Genomic DNA, 22,970 nt, shown 5'->3' on the forward strand with positions numbered 1-22,970 from the left:
AAATAACAACAACAAAAATTAATAAAATCATTTTAAAAAGACTTCTTCTTAGTATTTATTAAATGGTACCCATTAACAATTAAGCTCTCGGGGGGGGAGAGGGGAAGGAAAAAAAACAGAAAGTATGACTACTACATGTAAGTAAATAAGTAACAGAATCCAAATCTATTTCATCTAAATATCATTCTCTCTAAATTTCCTCAAGGCAAGAATTCTGAATATAAAATAAGTATTAGCAATAACAACAACCAACATTTATGAATATTTTGTATCTGACAAGTACTATGATAAGGTATTTATATGTACAAATCCATGTGAGACAATATTAGCAATCTCTATTATAAACACCACTACTAATAGGAAATTCATTATTTTACAAAACAGCTTTTCATTTGCTAGATGGGTACAGAAGCTAGAATAACATTTTTATACAAACCAACACCAAATCTCTCTTTGATTTTAGAAGAAAATCTGTCTACTCTTTTCTCTACATTCAAAGACCTTCAAATGTGTGAGAATAACTCTTTCAGGCTTCTCTTAATGAAATATACTTACTGATCAAATTTGTTTTCACAACATAGTCAACCATTAACTAAAAATGGATTACAGACTTAACCTTAAGAATTAAACTATAAAACTTCTAGGAGAAAACTTGACATTTGCAAAAGTTTCTTAAGACACAAAAAGCAAGAAACATAAAAAAAAATTTATAAATTGGACTTCATGAAAATTAAATTTTTCTGCTCCTTAAAGAACATAAATAAGTAAATGAAAAGGCAAGCCATATGTGGGAGAAAATATTTACAACACATGTGTCTGACAAAGGACTTGTATCCAGAATATGTAAAGAACTATTGTAAATTAATAAGAAAATAAACAATCCAGTAAAAACAGGCAAAATATCTGAAGAGATGGGTGACAAAATACAATATAGCAATGGTAAATAAGCACAAGAACACCCATTAGGAAAGTGCAAATTAAAACCACACAATTAAACTACACACAAACTATAATGGTTAAAATTATAAAAGACTGACACCACCAAGCAATGATAAGGGAAGGGTGTGGACCAACTGACATGCCCATGCATTGGGGGTAAGAATGTAAAATGGCAAAGCTCCTTTGAAAACAGTCTGGCAGTTTCCTAGAAAGGTCAATATTCCATATGACCTAGACATTCTATTCCCAAATATTTACTCAAGAGAAATGAAAACATATGTCTGCATGAAGACTTGAACTCAAATGTTCATGGCAATTTTATTCATAATAATCAAAAAATGAAAACAAAATGTCCACCCATAGGTAAACGGATTATAAAAAAAAACCTACATATTTAGACGATGACTTCTCCACAACATAAAAAGGAATAAATTACCTACACACACTACAACAGGGATGAATTTCAAAAACATTATGCACAGCAAAAGAAGTCAGACATAAGGCTACATAAATATGATTCCATTTAAATAAAATCCTAGAAAAGTCAAACTGAACCTATAGTGACAGAAAACAGATCAGTGATTGTCAGTGGCAAGAGGGGTGAGGGGGAAAGGAGGATGGGATGAGAGAAGGAAAGGAAGATAGTGTGGCAAGGGGCAATACGGAATTTTTCACATGATAGAAGTATACCTTATCTTGACTGTGGTGGTAGTGACCCAGGCTTATATTACTCATATATGTAAGGCAGTTGGGCAGATACTGTGGAATTACTCACATAAAATATGTCTTACAAGTCATGTTTGAGGGCAGGAAATATTTCATTTTGATACCTACATCTCATGTGCCTGGCACACAATTTGCTGAGAAATTATTTCAAATTTCAAATATTATGTCTAAATTCCCTCACTATAGAATTATTTCATATTTCCAGATAAGGATTTACTAAAAACTATTACTAAAGAAGATGATTTCATTTTTAGCTCACTCTTCATACTATGTGGTTCAGAAATCTTTTAGAATGTCTATTTCTTCTCTCCTGGATAACTACTGAACTACTACTGTCTGTGGTAGATGACCCTGGTTTCTCAGAAAACATCTATGATTCAGTTTCTCTTATTCTAACTTTGCATGTTAATGACAATGTGCCTATTTAGAATATATAAGCCTTTCAAATGAAATCAGAGCTACAGTTTATAAAACAAAGATAAAGTAAACATTTCCTTCAACCCCAAGTATACCTGACAAACGCTGATAGCTGTGCTAATTTTTCTCTCATCTACTACATCACCTAGTGAACAAGTCTTTGGTGATTCTATTTTGTTAGCATTTTTTCATTTATATTCTTTTCTTCTGTTCTATCTCTACTTATATCCCTAGTTCAGAAGGCACTTATGGTTCTTTTATAGTAACGCAATGGCTAACCTGTTTCTAACAATCCAACTGCCTTCAGCAGAGTCCTCTATGCTGCCGTCGGACTAATCTTTTAAACATATGAATCTGTTGAAGATAAACCTAGAACTAACATTATTAACAGCCTATCAATGTCTATAGGAAAAAGTACTAATTCGAGAACAATCTATATTACAGTTTCTAATTTCTATACATTATTCCTTCCTTGCCAGACCTAAAATCCAGTTGTAATGACCTACTTGCAATTCTCTCAATTCTTCATGTTTTCAATCATTTGTATTACGCCTTAGGTCCTGCTGCCAATATTCATGATGAAATCCTTATCACAAGTTCTGTTTAAGTGTTAATTTCTTTTCCTCTTACTAAAATTAACTTTCTTCTCACTACCGTATGCTTCCTGAGATTAAGAATCCTATGCTCTTTATTTCTGCATGTACAGCATCTAGCACAATGCTTAACACATAGTAAGCAAGCAACGAATGTTCCTTTACTATTTTGAAAGAATGGACAACTCACTGGGAACAATGTAAATTTTCAAAATTGACTTAAACAAAAATTAACAAAAGAAATTTAAAAATCTGTCAAAGAATTATACTCAAATAAGCTCAGAGTTCATTTGCTTTATGTGGTCTTTCAAACTTTAAATAAAGAGACAGTTTTTATGCTATAAACACTATCCTAGTCTAAAGAAAAAAATAAAACATCTTTAAATTCATTAAATAGCATAACTAATATTCCAAATAGAAAAGAAAGTCATACACAAAATCAACCACACAAAATGAATCACATTTATTGATATAAACATTTAAAAAATCACAACTACTTAAGTCTAGCAATGTATTGGAAAACCGATATACTATAATCAAATACTACTTAATCCAGAAAGTGGGGGTTAATATTTGTTCGTACATAAATATAGCACAAATATGTCAAAGGAATGGGGAGGGGAAAGATAATGAACGATGAACAAATTACTTTCCTATGATTAGAAAAAATACCTATCCTAAACCAATAGCAAATATAAATAACAGGAAAATATATAGACATTTGCATTAAAAATTGGAGGCAGCAATAAGATAAAATAGAAATAAGATGTATAAAGTTACTACTGTAAAACAGAGAAAATAATGATGACATCAATTTTATGACTGTCTAGAAAATGAACTAAATGCAACCATACTTAATTAAAAGTTCAATAAAAGACAAAAGTAAAATGGTATAAAAATTAATAATGTTCCTATATGTGGTAGGCTGAATAATGGCCTCTCAAAGAACATCCACATCCTAATCCCTAGAATTTGTAAATGTCCCCTTATGGCAAAGGGGACTTGTAGTTGTGATTAAATTAAAAATCCTGAGATAGGGAGATTAGCCTAGATTATCCAGGTGGGCCCTAGATATAATCAAAGGGTCCTCATAAGAGAGAAATAACAATGTCAAAGGAAGCCGCAGGTCTGATAATAGAAGCAAGAGATTGGAGTGATTCAAAGAGGATAGCAAGGGAAGGAAAACTGGCAGTCTCCAGAAACTAGAAAAGGCAAGGAAAGGGATTTTCCCTTACAGCCTCCAAAAGGATCCCACTTTCTCTACACCTTAACTTTTAGCACAGTAAAACTGACTCTGGACTTCTGGCCTCCAGAATTGTTAAGAGAATAAATTGTGTTAAGACACAAAATTTGCGGTAACTATTATAGTGACCACAGTAAACTAATAAACTAGAAACTATCATTGTCAGTTAATTATATTAATGAAAAAAATTTAATAGAGCAATCATGACTGAAGACCATAAAACACTGGTGGGGTTGGTGGGGTGACACGAAACAGGCAACGATGTGACAGAAAGTGAAAGGGGTGAGAAGGGATGCTATGTAAGGAATTTGGGAACAGCTGCTCTAAAGAGAGATATCTGAGCTGAAACATGAATGAGACATAGTCAAACCACATGAGATTGGAGGAAGAAGAATGCAGAAAATGGAGAATCAGAAGAACAAAAGGCCATGAGACTACACAAAGGGTGGCTTGCTTGAGAAGTCTCTTGAATGTCCAGAGCATAATGAACAGGGGTGAGACTGACATAAGATATAATTAAAAATCTCAAAGCCAAATGGGTTTTTAAAATCGTTATAGGAAGTTAAAATGGCCCTTCAAAACAATAAGGAAAATATCAACATCTCCCGCAAAAAACAAGGCTAGACACAATTCACAATTGAGAAAATACAACTGGTCAATCAATACACACATTAAAATTTCAACCCAGCTAGTAATCAAAGATAAGCAAATTAAAATAGCAAGATATAGTTTTTTACCTACATTAATTATATGCAATGGCAGTGAAGTGAGAAAATGACAAAAGATTGTTATTTATGCTACCAAAAAATGAGGAAAAAAAACTAAATAAAAAATAGAGGTGTAATTTAAATAAACTATGGTACATTTTTACCATGAAAAAACTTCTGTCCAGTAAATTATATCTTCAAAGAATATTTAATGTTTAATTATGTCTGATACTGTTGATTATACCATTTGTAATCCAGGCACAAATTCTAACAGTAATACTCCAAAACATTCTACCTCTCATGATTTCTATAGCGAAAGCTCTAAGTCATCATAATTTCTGAGACTACTACAATAACTTCCTACTAAGTGCTTTCTCTAAGTCCTCAACCCTTTCCCTCTTTCATCTACCACACAGCAGGAAGAATGATTTCCTCAGTGTTAATCATCATGACATTTGAGTGCCCAATGTCGTAACATTGTAACTATAATAGAATTCTAACTTCTTACTGTGGTCCACCTGATCTGGATCAGCTATTATTTAAAAGGCCTCACCTCCTGCCACACACTCTCTCCACCTAACAATGTACAACACACACAGCATTTCTTTCTTTTCTTTGAACATGCCAAACTCATTCAAATCCAAGCCTCTGTCTTTGCTATTCCTGATGCCTGGAATATGGTTTTTTCTTTCTCATCGTTTAGAGCTCAACTCAAATTTCACTTTTTGAAGATGTTTCCTCTTGCTATCCTAGCTAAAGTATACTCCCACTCAACACTTTTCATCACATGCGCTTATTTCTTTCATGGTATTTATGCCTATCTAAAATTATGTATCTATTTAGTGTTATGTATTTATATCTTCCTCTTGACTTAGCAAGACTATAAACTCCAAGTGAGCAGAATTTCTGTATTCCCAGCATGTAGGACACTGCCTAGCACTTACTATTACTAAATAAACATTTACTGAATGAATGAATGAATGAATAAACAAAGAGTAAGAATAAAATGTTACACAAATAACAGAATATCAATTATATTAATTTTACTAAGTGACACACAAACTATGAATAGATATATAATACGGAGGTATAAAGGCAATGTAAGCTAACATTAACATAAATATAGACACATGTGGAAAACAGATAATAAAACATATATATGCTTCGAGTTTTATTTTTATATAAACCATAATAAATTGACTTAAAAATTTATCATTTTTAAGAAAAAGAAATAATTAAGACAGATTTTTAAAATGTGAATAATAAGAGCTCTTATGTATATATGTGTACATGTGCATAGATGACAGACAAATATAAAAATATACTAAAAGAAAGAGAAGAGGAGTGAGAAAAAAATAGGATTATACTAATCTAAATATTCGGAATTATAGACTAAAAACAATACTTTTAAGAAAACACATTTAAAAGTTCAACTTATTTCTGTAAATCACTAACATTCATTCAAATAATTTTTGAAACACTAAAAATCCATAATAAGCACATATTCAAATTTAATCTGATCTGAAATGACAGCACCTTCAAAATAAGAATTTTCAGAAACCAGTGATTATCTTCAAAGACTATAACAAGAAGAGGCAAAGGGGAAAAATAAGCTACCTATAAAGTTCCAGCACAGGAAGCACTAAAATACTCTACAGCAGATACTCTTAGGTGGCCATCGTATCCTCTTACTAGGGTAGATCGGATCCTCAGTGGGACTGGACTAGTAGGTGGGTTCAAGACTTTTGTAAGCAAAGATTCACTGAGAATATTTTACATGCAAAGCACTAAGGTGAATAATCTGTGGTTCCCACCCTCAAGGAAAATGTAATATAAACAGAAAGACAAAACTAGTATATAAATCTTGGCAAATGATAAGTAATGAACTGGAGTATTATCAATGGATATAGAATGAAGCATACTGATCAAGACATAACTTAAAAGCAAAATAATTAAGATCTGGAAACAAACAGAATGATATTCAACTCAAAAGGAGAGGAGAGAGTGTGATATTGTTTTGACCTTGCAACACAAGGTACATGGTGAACGCATAGCAACAATGACTGAGGTTAGGAGGCAGAATGAGAATAGAAGATTAAAGATTTGGTTTGATTTCAGACATACTAAATCTGTCATATCCTGCAATACAGTGAGAAAATGTGAAGTTAGAATTTCAAAGAGATGCATAATAAAAAATATGAATTAACAGCCAATTTCTTTACTATTTGCACTTACATCCATAATTTGAATAACATTTTGCATAGTAGCACTATCTGAGATTCGGTATAAAATAAAAAACTATGTTTCTGATGAAGTTTAGAATTCATTACTATTTAGTTTTTAATATTTTACTTGACCTACTAAAAAAAGGTTTCTAAATAAAAGTCTTATATAATATCACAATTGAAAAATAGTCATTTAAAAGGGAAAAATAGAATAATAAATTAAAAAAGAAGTATGTTTTATATGGTATAGACTGAAAAACTATATTTTTAAGCATTGATTTTCCTATGTGATAACTGCTGGGTATACATACTAGATGCTTCCTAAAAATTCTCCTGGATTTGTTTTCCCAAGAACTTAGAAAAACAGAATTTTGTGCCTCCTAATGTTAAACTTCCATTGCATAGCAATATTCAACTTAATGTAAAAAATACAAGAATAATTAATTTTACTAATTTTGTAAGGTAAATAGAATGTTTAAGTTAATGCAATGGTTGGGGAAGTGGGTAAACTAACAGGAATAAACAGTGTTTCTTACCTGAAACTGAGAACCATTTGGCCATATTTTATAGTTTGTTCCTTCTTATGAAAATACAAAACTAAAGTCTATTGGTATAAGAAATATAACTACATACAAGTAATTATGTATGTTATAATTCCTGGCAACTATACTGTTTGAAATTCAACTGATTCTGAGATCTGCCATATTTAGCATTTCACCTAACATTTTCATTCACCAAGGCTCCTAAGCCAGTAAGCATTAATGGATAAAATTATCATAAATGAAATATTAAAATATCACAAATTATATATTGGTGAAAGTTAGTAAATAAGGTAAAATTTTTCTTTAAAACTTTATATGAGATAGTCCATATTTAAAAGCAATGTGGAAAATTAATATTTTACTAGGATATTTAATTGCAAATTGATTTATCTTCTCTCAAAAATTAATGAACTGATTTGAAGAGAAAATATTTTTCTATTTTACATTCTTAAGATACTACCTGTACTCATTTGGAATTTTTCAGGAAAAAAAGTTTTAAACATAAAATAAATTTCTCAATTGATTTCTTAATTATCTAATCATCATATATTTGCCTGACCATTTATATTAAAGAATCCTACTTTTGGCTAAATTTCAGTAATAAAGACTGCATTAAATTATTCTGTTGAGGAATGGCAGATATTCAATGCTACACTCCAAATTATTTAAGCCAATTTATTTACAGACATCACTCAGAATAACAATAGAATAAAGTCTGATTGAAACAGCACTTTACTTCCAACAACTACAACTACAAATTAAGAAATTTAATTTTCTATTCTAGGAATAGTATTCTCTTAACCAACGTTTTCGGTAACTATTAGCTTGCTTTTTTACCATTTCTGACCATATTTAATGATACGATCTGAAACACTGAAGAACTTAGAAAAGAAAAAATATCCTATTATAAAAAAATATTGATTTAAAAATATTTTTACTTTATCATCATTTTTTTACTTTCAACATGAATATGCTTGGAATACCTCGTTGCTCTTATTTATCATAGTTAACTCCATCAAGTGTAATAAAGAAGAAAAATAATGAGATGCAGAGGAACTGAAAGAAAATCAACTGCACCAAAATAGAACTAATGCCCAAAATGAACTTGCCTAAGAATGGATGAATAGCAATACCACTGAGCTAAATAAATAAAAATAAATAAACAAACAAACAAATAAATAAATATCAGCAACATAAAAACTATTTCTTGCCTCCTCAAATTTTTTTGGAATAAGAATAGAAATAAATAAAAATAGAAGTATTAATTACTCAACAATAATATTTTAAACTTTAATCTGTGTTTAGAAGAGATTGATTAATTCAACAAGTAACGTACCGAAAATATAAAAGAGAGTAGGCAGTAGAGGTTCACCAGTAAGTAAGTCAGTGGCTGTCTCAAAAATGCTCACAATCTAGTCAGGGAGACAAACATATTTATAGGTTATACAATAACACTTTAAACAAAATATTAGAACACAGAACGCAATAAAGAGAAATATTTATTTTAACTGCTAAGACCAATGAAGGCTTCACCTAAATTGAACATCAAAGATTGGGTAGGATTCCACTAGGAGAAAAAGATACAAAGGACATTACAAACTCACAGAATAGCCTAAGAAAAGGCATGAAAGTAGAAATGGATGAACATTCATAGAAATTCACAGAAATGTAAGCTGCTCATTATGGCCTTAGTGCAAGTGGTATAACAGGATAATAAAATAGGAATTTTCCTGTTTTCTCAGTTTTAGCTAAGGGCCCAATGCTGAGAATGATAGGTTCTAAGTACTAGAACTGAGGTGACAAGATCATCAGTGAAACATCTGGAGAGACTCTGCTCTAAAACTGCTCAGAGATCCTTTAGTCTATCACTCACATCAAAAAATATAAGCACATATTGGAGGAGGGCAGCTTATAGATTGTTTGAGGAAGAAAGAGAACAGTGATTCAGAGTTTGGCCCATATCCTTTCAAATATAGGTCACCTAACAAATGGTACAGGAACTGCACTTATGTAAAAAAATATATATAAAGGCAAGAAAGGCAAGATGACCTCAGTCTGGGCTACTACCTTAGAAATGACCAAGAGTTTCATTCCAGAGTTTGTAGAGTAAACAATTATATTTTCCCATGGGAAAGATAAGGACCCCTAGAAAAGGAACTGGCACTGAGACATTTTTAAAAGAACTCTACCCAGAGGACTACATGGGAACAAGAATAATCCCAGAAGAAAGAGGCTGGAGGTAGACCAGAAAGTCAGAGACAAAGGCGGGTGGTCAAGAGAAGACAAACAAAGGAAGTATCAACGGAATCTAGGAATTACAACTGGGTTATCCCCAGACATTGGCAGTCTTTGATAAACCCAGAAAAGCAGAAGAAAGAATCCAAAAGACATAAAGACACTTGAGTAGTATTTACCAAGGGGCAGAAAATCATATTCAGAGTGGGATTTCAGGTGCGAGTGACAGGAAAGAAAAAAGTAACTTGCTGCTTGACTGCAGTGAGTTCATCTCTTAATCAACCCATTAAGAGTAGTAAATGGCAGGCAAAGTAGTCTAATTTTAAGGCCATAATTTTGACATGATTATTGAGTTTGAAATCTGTTCCATATATATAGAAGAATTAGTTATTTTTTAGAGTACTAATCATATAATATGTTTGAATTCACTTCTGGGGAACCTACACCTATTTATAAAGTGTTCATTCACATCCTGAGTTGCAGAAACTGTTAGTACTGAGGAAGAGAAGTTAAAGGCAGACTCCACCCTTTACAGAAAAACCTGAATAGTGCAAAGGCAGTTATATTATATGTGCAAACTGCTAGAACAGGAATAAGCAAACCCTATAGGATCATAAGGAAGGGTCATCTAACAAAAGTATAAGGGATGAGGAAGGTATAGGAAACTTCTTAGATAAGAAGAAATCTAGAGTGAGACCTGAAGGATGAAGCTGAGTCATACAGAGGATAGTAGCCTAGGGATAAAGGGATATGTGAGTGGTTGGAAAGAATGTTTCAGGCAAAGGCCCAAAGAAACCATGACATTCTCTGGGAACTGCAAAAAGTTTAGTTATCAATCAATCAAACAATCAATACGTGCCACTTCCAAGGAAAGAAATAAAGTTGAGGACATAAAGGAGGAACCCGATCACATGCCTAGACTGGAAATTTGAATTTTATCATAAGGACAATGGGAGCCACTGGAAGGTTTAAGTAACATCCATTGGTCATATACCAGCATAGCTGGTATATGGTAAGCACTTTTTAACATTTTTTTTTTTCCTCACAACAACCCTGTGAGGTAGGTGTAATATTTCTCAATTAACAGATAAAGAAAAACTCTTAAAGTTGTTAAACAATTTACACTTAATTAAATAGCTACAAAGTAGCAGTCAGGACTTCAGATCAGAAAACACATTAGGATGATGATATACACATACACATACACACACACACACACACACACTTTACCCACAACACACAGAAACTGCAGAGTTAAAGAAAAATTTTGAAGTAATAACTCTTGTTAATTCAGTATTAAAGATAAAAATGATCTGTGGCATCCAAAGTTCTTTATGAAAACTCACACATTTAAAATTTTAAACTAATTTAATTTGTACTGAGGAATATCTGCAAAATTCATAAAAACAGGCAGAATTTGATTGATCTATAAAATAAAATTAGCAATGATTGAATTAATCATATGAATATTTTATCTCCATGTATCTGCTTGAGGTTATTTGGGGGAGAAAAAAGCCTTTTCACGTTTATTTCTAAAATATATAAATTCAAACTGCACATATTGTTCTATGAATGTAAATTATATTTTGGATAGAAAATAATGTTTGAATACTCGTTTACATGAAGTAACTCAAATATAAACCATTTAGTATAAAAAGAATTGTTCACCTAATGTTAAACTGCAAAATCATCTCCTTTTAAATTATATAAAACCTACACTCAAAATATACTTCTTTATATCTTTTTTATTTTCTCATGAATTTCACTATTTCTTTAGCTGATGCTAATATTTCTTTTTAAACCTCTAACTGAAAGCTAGAAGTTGTCAGATTTTTGTAGAGGTCTAAGTCCATATCATTAAGTATTTAAAATTCATATAATCATCTATGCATTTGCTTAATTTTTCCTACTTTGAATAGAAAATTATAATGGGGAGCATGAAAAATAAAGGTTTCATTAAAATTTAATTACTCTTGGTCTAGCATTTATTTCTGAATTCCAAAATTATAAGTGAATATAAATTAAATAATAAGTCCAACCATAATTCTGGTCCTTCAGAATAAGATGAAAAGCTCTCTCTTGGAAAATAATCAAACAGAGATATTAGATTTCTATAATATATTTTATGCAATGAAGATAATTTCTAAATAAAATAAATAAGTGTTCCAAATATATAATTTAACTAATACCAACATTTTCCTTTATTTTTGATTATACAAATAATACATATTCATTAAATTCAAATAATATACAAGTATATTCAATAAAAATTAGTTTCCAATTCCCTTTTCCAAATAATATACACTAGGAATATATCAAAGTATAAGATTTATATGTTTGAAAATAGAATCTAATAAGTTGTTAAATTTACAACATACAAAGGTCTAATATGTAACAATTAAATATCTTGTATAATTGAAAAATATATACTCAGATACGTACAATTGGTATAGTTTGTACCTTTTCACCAAAATATTAAAATAATATATAAATCATATGGTCTATTCTGTCAAATATGATTACTTCAGTTAATAAGATGAATGGGATTAAGCAATACTTACAATTACACTGTTTGCAGAAAATGCAAAAGAACCAATTATAGCAAATTAAATGTCATATATTGATAAAATACCCTCTTAATAGAGATACACAAATACATGATATTATGCTAAACTATATTCTTTAAAATATTAATGTTTACTTTAGTGCTTTGACTACTGAATGAAGAAAATACCATTAAAAAGTTTTTTGCTAACATTTAACTACATTCTACTCTGAATGTAAATAAAGTCTAGGTTTTTCTAAGTTACCTGATGCTTCCATGTTGAATAGGATATTGAGAATTGTATTATATTTATTCCCCCAAAATATATATGTATATATATATTTCAGAACAACGGTGGTAACTCTAATACCAAATTAGAGACAGCTGTCAATCTCTGTAGGAAATCAGGCCTCTTCTTTTGACTCTGAAATACCATCACTCGGCCTTTAATTACTAAAAATAATATTCTAACTAGAACAAAATCATTTGCACCAAAACACTGGTTACATAATGTAAGGTACAATTCCAAATACGCAAAATTCTACCCCTGAGTTGAACAGAAAAGACTTAAAAAAAGGGTCTCTAGAAAATATTTCTTCCACCCACCTCATTTTACAAGTATGTAAACTGTGGCCCAGAGAGACTTTTATCTGCTTTCATTGAGAATCTATAGGTATAGAGATATACACAAAATATCACTTAATTTATGACACATAATTTAGATTAGCTAAAAAAAAGACACTATATTTCATATGACTAAAACTTCATGAACACTAATAGGACCCTAATTTCTTGTCACAGAAATGTCTATAGACGCACAAAAAATAATTTTAAAAAACAACTGGTAACTAGTACATCATACTATTGACTAAAAAAGCAAAATAATTAAATATATCAATCCATAAGATATTGTTTAATAATAGACACAACAGTTTCTAATCTTATTTCCCTATCCTAGAAGGCATAAACATGCCAAACTGTAACTAAAGATAGCACTCTTGTAAAATTGCCTTTACAAAAGAAAAAAGAAAATCATTAAATAATTGAATGGGGGAGAGAGACTAAAATACAGTAAGTGAAAGTTCAATTATTTACTGTTTTTTCTCTCCCAAGCTTTGTTTCAATACGTCAAAAGAAAAATTCAAACTCAATGTTTCTAAAATAAAGAATGAAAACTAGGTTCATCATAAACTGGCTTTGCTGCAAAAATTTCACCAAAAGAATGAAAGTATAAAGACTAACGCATAAAACATTGCAAGCAAAGCTAATTAAGATATTCATATTATGTTATAAGTTGATTTGCTACTTTTAAGAACACAGGTCTTAAATCTTATATATTGGTTTGGTTATTTGAAAATATTTAAAAACAAAATCAATTATTTTAAGTTTCATTAAAAGTGAAGAATTTATAAAAGCATTTTAATTTCATTTGCTTTTAGAAAAAAATAATTTCCAAGGAGTGCATCCATTTGTTTGTTACTCAGTTCTGTACCAATCACAAATTAGATGACCTTAAAATAAAATTTAGAGCAGCACTAAGTTTAACTGACCTCAATACATTTTTAAATGATGCTTCCCAGTTATCTGTTATTCTCATATTGGGTTTTCCAGTCTAGAGCGGGTACACAAGAAACTTACAGTCTATGTAGTACTCCTAGTCAGTTTCACTCTGCAGATGGCACAGTGGAGAAATACCTTCTGTACAGGACCATGTACAATTTCTTCTGCAGCTGTCAGCACCTAGGGGAAAGTGCGCTGTTAAAGAGTTGCTGCGTTCCACCTCAGAAGTGGCTGCAATTCGGTGGTGGGTGAAGTGATTCCTGTACATATATACAGGGATGAAAAGTACTATAGAAAATGAAAATATTTAACAACAAAAGTGGCTGTCTGAAAACTGTGCCACAGCAAAACAGAATACATCATTTAGTCACAAGAGCCCTACAGAGATGAGCTACCATTCATTTAAAAATTGAATGTTAAGAATGATTGAAAGAAAAAAATAGAAACAGTTATTCAAGTCACAACATAACTATAAATCAACGTTAAAACATGTGTTAAAAACTAAACCCAAACATTGTATATTGATTTATAGCATTATTTCTACAGTAATTTACCTAAAACCAGGCAAATGTATATAGTAAGATTCTTCACTCTTTTCAGCTAATTTAATGCTTTTGTTTTAAGATGACAATTCAAGGGGGCGGGGAACAAAATTGGTGAGATATCAGAATTGAAGCACAGGAAACATTAAAATATTTAAAAAGAAATGTAAGAAAAACCATTCTGAAATTCTAAATTACTTTATATGAAAAAAAAGGAATTTTATGAAATAACAAGTCCTCAACACTAGCAATGGTTATATTATTTTTCATATGGAACTTTAATAGTGATCGGATTATAAAATGCAACTTCTTTTTCTGCAAAGTCACGTTGAGTCAGAATTTAAATAGTCTTCATCCTTCACTCCTATAAATGAGTTAACCGAATGTATGATAGCTTTAGTTCATTAATACAGAAAATTATTACCAAATCCTACTTTTATTACACCACTGCCACCTTTTCTAATGGTCTTTAATGAAATCAGAAGATAAAATTAGAATATTCTTCACTGAGAAATATCACTGAATCACTAGGCTATTTTTCTAATCTACCTCTAGGAACAGCTACTATGTTTACACAACCTTAAAGAGGTAACTGTTTACATTATTTCAAAATAGCACATTTAGGTTCCTGACACAGACTGAGGGTGCTTTGAAGCAAAGTCCAACAAATCTGCCAATAAAAAGTGTCCCATACATAAAACTTTTCTGAATCTCACTTGCCATAACAGATTTTATTTATTTTGGCAAATACTCAGTGGAGTCAGAGATAGCTGAACATTTCTTTTCAGCTTTCTGAAATTCTTTCTAGAATAAGACATAGTGTAAATAAATATTTCCTTTAAGTGACAAGAGGTAGTAGGAGAAAAAAAAAGTACAGAGTCCCCCAGTCTCTTTATTAAAGAAGACACAGATATCAGGGATTCCCAGTCAGGGGTCAATGTATGAGATTTAGGGAACTTAGGAATTCTGCAAAATTGCATATGAAAATAAAGACATAGTATATGGGTTCATAAGTACATTTTTCTATGGAAAATAGGTCGTAAGCTTTTGTCAGGGTGTCAAAAGGTTCTTGACTTCCCCCAAACATTGAAGGAATTACTGATAAGCATTGTGAAGACACCCAACTGAATGAGGAGCAGTATTTGTTAAATGACTAACTCTGAGCTGTTTCTTCTTATGTAAAATGAGTAACAGACACAGGGATGTTTCAACAACTAAATGAAATAACTCACATAAAGCACATGGTACAATTATTGACCTACTATTATTAGTAATAGTAATAATTGTTCAAAAGAGCTATCTCAAACAAAACTTCCTTATAGGGTCCCATCTTTGGTTACTGCTCTATAACCTCACAGTATTATTTTTATTTAGCTGTGTCTTCTACATTTATTTAGCTGTGCCTTCTCAAAGAGACCAATATCAAAAGCTATATATTTCCGCATTATTTTAGGTACAAAATGCTAAATATAAGTTCTGGAACACTGCTACATACTCTATGGAGTCTACATTTCCCAAAAAGCTCACTGGCCCATTCTATGACACTGCACTTACTTGGAAAATGTTTGGGTAAGTAAAACATTTGGTTTCCATTATTATATAAATAATTTTATTTCCTTTATTAGTCTCTCCTGTCATTCACACAATAACATACAAACTAAACATATAAATCTGAAGAATCTATCAAGGAATTACATTTTCTGAAAAGGTTATACAAGTAACACTTTTACTTTCATCAATCATTTTCCCTGCCCCTTTTGAGGTTAGTTCTCTGTAGGTAAAAGACACAATAAACATTCATGCATACACACTCTTTAATAACAACCCTTGAGTTAAAATATGTATCCTAGCCTTACCTTTAAAATGAATTCACAATATTATAAACCATATCACAAAACAGTGTTGATGGTGCTCTTCGAGATTGTGGTGACTTTTAAATACTTATCAAAAGTGACAAATGAAATCTTACCATATATTAAGGATACTCAGTGAAGAAACAGAAGATCCAATAATATTTTTGAAATAACAAACTATACAACTAATAGTTGGTTCCAAATAATGCGGAATGAGTCCACAGAGTTTCTGGGCTAAGAATAATACTGCAGACAGATGGAATAACAAAAGCAAAGCCTTGAGACAAGAACGAGTGATCAAAATTTTAATCAGGGGTCAGATCACAGAGGACCTTGCGGGCCATAATAAAGACTTTGGATTTTAAAAAAATACAGCCAAGACAGAATTTTGCCTGGGGGAGTAATATTCCTTCTTTAATCTTTTAAAAGGATCATGCCAGCTGATGTAGTGAAATTGATGGTAGTCAGCAAGAATGTAAGTACTAGCAAAGAGTAAAGTAAAATTTACATAACAGAATATCAGGTGGGACTTTTCTTATTGCCCTGGGATTGGCAATTAGAACCCAAGACTAAGAACAAAGAATCAAGTATTTCTCATTCAGAAGGCAGAAACAAATGAGAGCCAACTACTCCTCCATAACTTAAACATCTTTACCTTCCTCAGTTCCCCTTTGCCCCAGACTGCCCAACCCCACCCCATCTTGAATGAGTAGTTAATCATCAGTTTGCTGCATCGACTAATTGTAGGTGGACAGCATTATTGCCGAGTCGAAATAAAGCAAGAATGACTCCAAATGACCAACAAAATGAGAAAACTGGTACCTCGTCTCGAGGCTGGACCTCTGCTTGTGTTCAGATTTGCTTATCATCCCATGCCCACTCCCCTTCCATGCCCATTGACAAGAAGGAAAAAAGACCTGGAGTTGGAATTAGGGGTAGAACTAGAATCACTATTTGAAAGAGCAAAGAGGGTCTTGACTGTGAAAGCAGCTGGACTTGAACCTCCAGAAAAGAATCCAAGCAGCCAGAGGCTGTGGGTATACTAGAAAGGTAGAGACGGAGAAAGAGTAGAAAAAGCCAGCCAGAACTGGAAAGAACGGCTCTCCAAAAATACCTCACTCCCCCCATACCAAAAAAAAAAAAAAAAACTTTTACACATGTGCTGCATCAGAGATCTAATATTTGTCTTTCTTTCTCTATAGAAGGCATAAGGTCTATCTAGTCAGTGTTAGAAAAGCCTAAAGAGAAAAAAAAAAGGAACAAAGTTCCTTACTTATTCAAACATAAGTAAGAGAGCCTTTCCCCTTTCTACCTCTCTCCTCCAGTCATCAACACCCAGAAAGAAAAACTGGAGTATAAATGAAAAAGCAGATCACTCCTCTCTCACTGGAGTGAGCAGAGTGACTGACTAGATTCAACCACTTCCACACTCCAAAAAAAGCCTAAGTGGCACTAAGTAGAAGAGGGAAAGTTGAGTTTTCAACTGGGCTATGACGTTAAAATTCAAACCAGTCAGATTCAACCAACTTTACTAGATTAAAGTCAGATTAAACAGATTTTCTGAAGTGTCCAGGAAGTTATGACACTTTCTTGAGATGAGTAAAGAAACAAAGTGATGTGACCAATCATAAACAAAGACCATATTAAAAAAAAAAAACCATCCCATGTTTATATTCTCATTAATTCTTCATCTCAGTTCACACTGTATTATGAAATGAGCTAGTTAAGTGATTGTGACTTTTCATGTCTCTAAAACATTCTACAAATATCAAGCCAAATGCCTGCATTATCTTATTCTTCTTAAGAACAACTAGCAATTACATAATTAGTAATTTATAAGGAATTCCTTAGATTTTATCCTTGCATAGAAGTTATAGAAATATTTTTAACACTTGTAAATAATACTAGATCTTATTACAAATACAAATAAATATAAATATTTTATACATTTGTAAAGAACGATAGGTTATATAGGAGCTAAAAAGTAAAATCCCCTAAAAAAGACACCAACCTCAGAAGCTTGCAGAACAAAAAGGCTCTAGGAAGGAAAAAGCAAAAAAGAAAGAAAAAACAGGTTAGAAAGTTTATTGTTTTAAAGGAACACTTTCAATATTCATATTGAAATAATCTAAAAAACAATTTAAGAGAATATTGTGCTCTGACTCATAGCTTAACCTAAGACTTTCCCCTAAACTGAAACATGCTCTTTCCAGTCATTTAATATTTAAATTAATATTTAATGGGACTTCTCTAAAAACTCAAGTATAACTTTTTAAATAAAGTAAGGTTCAGTATTTACATGATTAAATTATACAAACCTTATCTCTGTTTAAATGTCATATTTTTAGGGAACACGAGGTCCTATTACATTGATTATACCTCTTTATGTAATGTTTCCATTCATTTTACAATCACTCATCATCCGAAATTATGCTATGTATATTCAACATATATTTTATCAGTCAGTCCTCAGAGATACAACATAATGAAGAGAAAGTAATGAGTCAATATTACAAAAATAAGTTCAATATTTATAGTTTTTCTAGTCCAATTTTTCATGATACAAAAATATCAGTTATTAATAAACTGGAAAGTGTAAGGAAAATCATGTTAATTCACTGTTAATAAATATTGTCAGCCATATTGTCAACATAATATTGAAGGACAAGCACAAAGTTGGAAGACTAACGCTACCCAACTTTAAGACTTACTATAAAGCTACAGTAACCAAGAGTGCTACTGGTGAAAGAAGACACACTGGTCGATGGAAGAGAACAGAGCCCAGAAATAAACCCACAGAAATATAATCAACTGATCTTTAACAAAGGAACAAACAAAATTCAATGGAGAAAAGGATAGCTTTTTCAACAGATGCTGTCATAACTAGATAACCGCATGCAAAGAAAAAAAATCAGGATGTAGAAATATACCTTTCTTAAAAATTAGATTGAAATGGATCAAAGCTATAAAACTCCTAGAATATAACATAAGAGAAAATCTAGGTGACTTTGGGATTGACTTTTTATATGCAATACCAAAAACACAATCTGTGAAAGAAACAAATTGATCAGCTGGACTTCAGTATAATTAAAAACTTCCACTCTGCAAAAAACACTGTTAAGAGAATGAAAAAACAAGCTACAGATGGGAAGGAAATATTTGCAAAACACATATCTGATAAAGGACTAGTAATCTACATATACAAAAACTCAAATTCAAAAGTAGAAAACAATCCAATTTTAAAATAGGCAAAATAACTGAATCACCTCACCAAAAAGTGAACAATTAAAGCACATGAAATGATGCTGAACACCATATGTGTATTAGTTTGCTAGGGCTGCCAAAACAAAGCACCACAAACCAGGTGGCATAAACAACGGAAACTGTCTCAATTTTGGAGGCAAAAAATCCAAAATCAAGATGTTGGCAGGGTTAGTTCCTTCTGAAGGCTGTGAGGGCATGATCAGATTCCAGGCCTCAATCATTGGCTTATAGAAGGCAGTCTTCATGTTGCCATGGCATTCTCCCTGTGTCCAAATTTCTCTTTTTCATAAAGATACTAGTCATACAGTTGGGATCCACTGTAATGACCTCACCAATTTGATTAACTCTGTGAAGACCCTATCTCCAAATAAGGCCACATTCTAAGGTACTGGACATTATGACTTTAACATATGAATTTGGGGAGAAACATAATTCAATCCATAACAGTACAGTCATTAGGGAATTTCAAATTAAAAGAACAATGAGATACTAACACACACCTATTAGAATGGCTAAAATCCAAAAGAGTGACAACACCAAATACTGGTAGGATGTGGAGCAATAGGAACTCTTATTCATTGTTAGTGGGAATGCAAAATGGTACAGCCACTATGAAAACAGTTTGGCAGTTTCTTTCAAACTAAACATACTCTTACCATATGATTCAGCAATCACACTCCTTAGTATTTACCCAAATGAGCTAAAAATTTATGTCCACACAAAACCTACACACAAATGTTTACAGTAGCTTTATTCATAATTGCCAAAACTTGGAAATAACTAAGATGTCCTTCAAAAGGTGAACAAATAAACAAACTGAGTTAAATCTACATTATGTAATATTAGTCAGTGATAAAAAGAAATGAGCTATCATGCCACACACACACACACACAAAACAAACAAACAAACAAACAAATCATGTAGGAACCTTAAATGCATATTGTAAAATGAAAAATCCAATCTGAAAAGACTACATACTTTATGATTCCAAGGATATGACTTTCTGGAAAAGGCAAAACTGCAGAGTAAAAAGATCAGTGGTTGCCAGAGATGCATGGGTAGGGTGGGACAAATGAACAGGTGGTACACAGGGCATATCTGGGGCAGTAAATTGTTCTGTATAATACTATAATGGTAGACACATGTCAAAGAATGAATCTTAATGTAAACTATGGACTTCAGTTAATAATGTTGTCAATATTAGCTCATCGATTATAACAATTGTACCTCACTAATACAAGATGTAATAATAGGAGAAACTCTGCACTAGGGAGCAGGAGAAGTTGAGACAAATAAAGGTATATGGCAACTCCCCCGACTTTCAACTAAAATTTTCTGTAAGCCTAAAAAAGCTTTAAAACTTGAAGTCTATTTTTTTTTAAGTGGTTGTTCTATTAAGAAGGTCAAGAAGTAAAGGTTTAGGATAATTATATGAAAAATCTAAATGCAAATGCTAACATTATTATTTTTCTAGCAATAGTCATGACAGTAAATTACGGAAAAACATTTTATATCTGGTTTTAAAATATGGTGATGAGTGCAATGCAGACAGAGAAACAATGGTAACATTGTTATAATGGCTGATATGCGAATGAGTTTATCAAGGTAGAACTTTTTTGTTCGTTTTTCCATTGACATTCTTTTTGTAAAACTATTGTTTTATAGTCCTACCCAAAAATTATTTTTCCAATTTGAAACTTCTTTTTCAGACTACTTGCAGTTAAATGAAACACAGTGAAGGAGCATAGTATTTCATATATTCAAAATAAAAAATCAACATACAGCTACCCAAACTTGCTTTCATCGCTCATAAGTTTCTAGGATCACAGTACATATTAAGCTACATGTTTATAAAAACAATTATTCATGCTATAATACTCAATAAAATTTTAATCTATATATAGGAAAGTTATAACTGGCAAACAAGATTTAAATAGGCCAAGTATTTTGTTAAGTTTAACAACGTGCTATTTTAATTTCAGAAACCCAGATAATGCCATGGATATAACAGTATCAGGAGTTTGAGGTTATATTTTTAAAAATATTCATGCCTTACTTAATCATTCTAAAATTCCCTAGCCTACCTGATGACATTAGAATGGAACTAGGTAATATTGTTTCAGCAAATTGCAACAGAAAACTTTTCTTACCAAAAGAATTCAAGGATAAGTTTCCCTTCCTACCTACATATTATATATCTTACTTGGATGCAATAGAAAATGTATAGGAACAGAAAATTTTAAATTAACTATGGAATGAATTTTACCAAGAAGGCAGTAATTTACTACCCTTTAAAGTTAAAAAAAAAAAAAAAGGTAGCTGTTTTTCTAAAGTGCAAATCTGCAGATCTATCCATATCACTGTGCAATCATTATTCTATTTATTTTCTAATATTCCTCAGTAATGTTCATGACTCTAATACATTTCTCCTAAAAGGAGAAATAGCCATCAATTTTACAAAAATATAAAAAATCCTTGTAGCTGTGTTAAAGAGCATAATTATACAGAATTTGATTTGGAATTTAACAATGAACAATTTATTCTTATCCTCATCATTTATTAAATATTCTACTAGTTACTGTAACTCTGAGAAGGATACTGCTCACTAATAAAAATATGATAATTATAAATTTTAATATCATTTTTATATGATATGGATAGGTTTATATTTGAGACTCTCTTATTATCAACTGCTATTGACATTCCCTAATCCAAATAGCCATAAATGATATTCAGGAGATTATATATCAGATTTATATTTTGTAGTAACATTAAAAACAAATATTCACTTTATCAGGATTTAAGACCATCTCCCTACTTTAAGGATGTCAAAATGTATACGAATTTCCCAGAACTTCTTATATGTCTATAATATATTTTGTCATCCTTAAATATAATTTCCTCAAGTAAAAATGAATATTACAGTTTCTTTTAACACAAAGTTATAGAAATATAATAAAAATTATAACATTGTGATAACTTAATAATATGAAAATTTTATTGAATAAGGAAATATAAATTTGTTGCTTATGTCATGTAAAGACACAAGGCAGAGGTTGTCCAACAAAGGTGTTCTATAACTTTCTGAGGCTTTTTGGAGATAAAAATCAAACAGCAGTCTTTCCCTAATTCATAAAAAAACTAGATTAAGAAATAAAATTGCCTAATTTTGAGATTTTTACCTAATTTTTAAAATTGATAAATCCTACTAGTTGCCTACACTAGAGTATTCTATTAGTATAACATGGTAGTGATGAGGACAGACCATGGGACAGACTGTCTGTGAGCAAATCCCATCCTGCCTCTAATTTTAGAGAAAAAATATATATATTTACATGTCTATAAATATATCTGTAAGTATGTATACATATATATCTCTATATATATATGTATGTATGCATATGTATATATACTTACATATACACACACATATACATATCTACATACCTCACATATATACATGCTTTGGGCAGATCACTTAATCTCTAGTGCCATTTTCCTCACAGAGTTATCGTGTGAATTAATTCAGTTAACATATGGAAAGCATGTAGTTATAACTGTCCCAAACTCATAGTAAG

At 31.4% G+C, this 22,970-nt stretch overlaps 1 protein-coding gene across 4 annotated transcripts in view; it reads right to left on the minus strand.

Annotated features, from left to right (window-relative positions):
* NOVA1 (NOVA alternative splicing regulator 1) overlaps positions 1 to 22,970 on the minus strand; it is a 132,958-nt gene that overhangs the window by 74,971 nt on the left and 35,017 nt on the right. For 2 of the 4 annotated variants that reach the window (XM_039870442.1, XM_039870445.1), the window contains exon 3: positions 13,811 to 13,912. The exons of 1 other annotated variant lie outside the window; for it this stretch is intronic. The gene's annotated coding sequence lies outside the window, so the exon portion shown is untranslated. Of the gene's footprint in view, positions 1 to 13,810; positions 13,913 to 18,138; positions 18,166 to 22,970 lie in introns of all 4 variants that reach the window. One more of the 4 variants, XM_039870444.1, reaches the window with a different exon arrangement.

This window comes from Pteropus medius, unplaced genomic scaffold (assembly GCF_902729225.1).
Source record: "Pteropus medius unplaced genomic scaffold, Ma_sr-lr_union100, whole genome shotgun sequence".
Lineage (NCBI taxonomy): Eukaryota > Metazoa > Chordata > Mammalia > Chiroptera > Pteropodidae > Pteropus > Pteropus medius.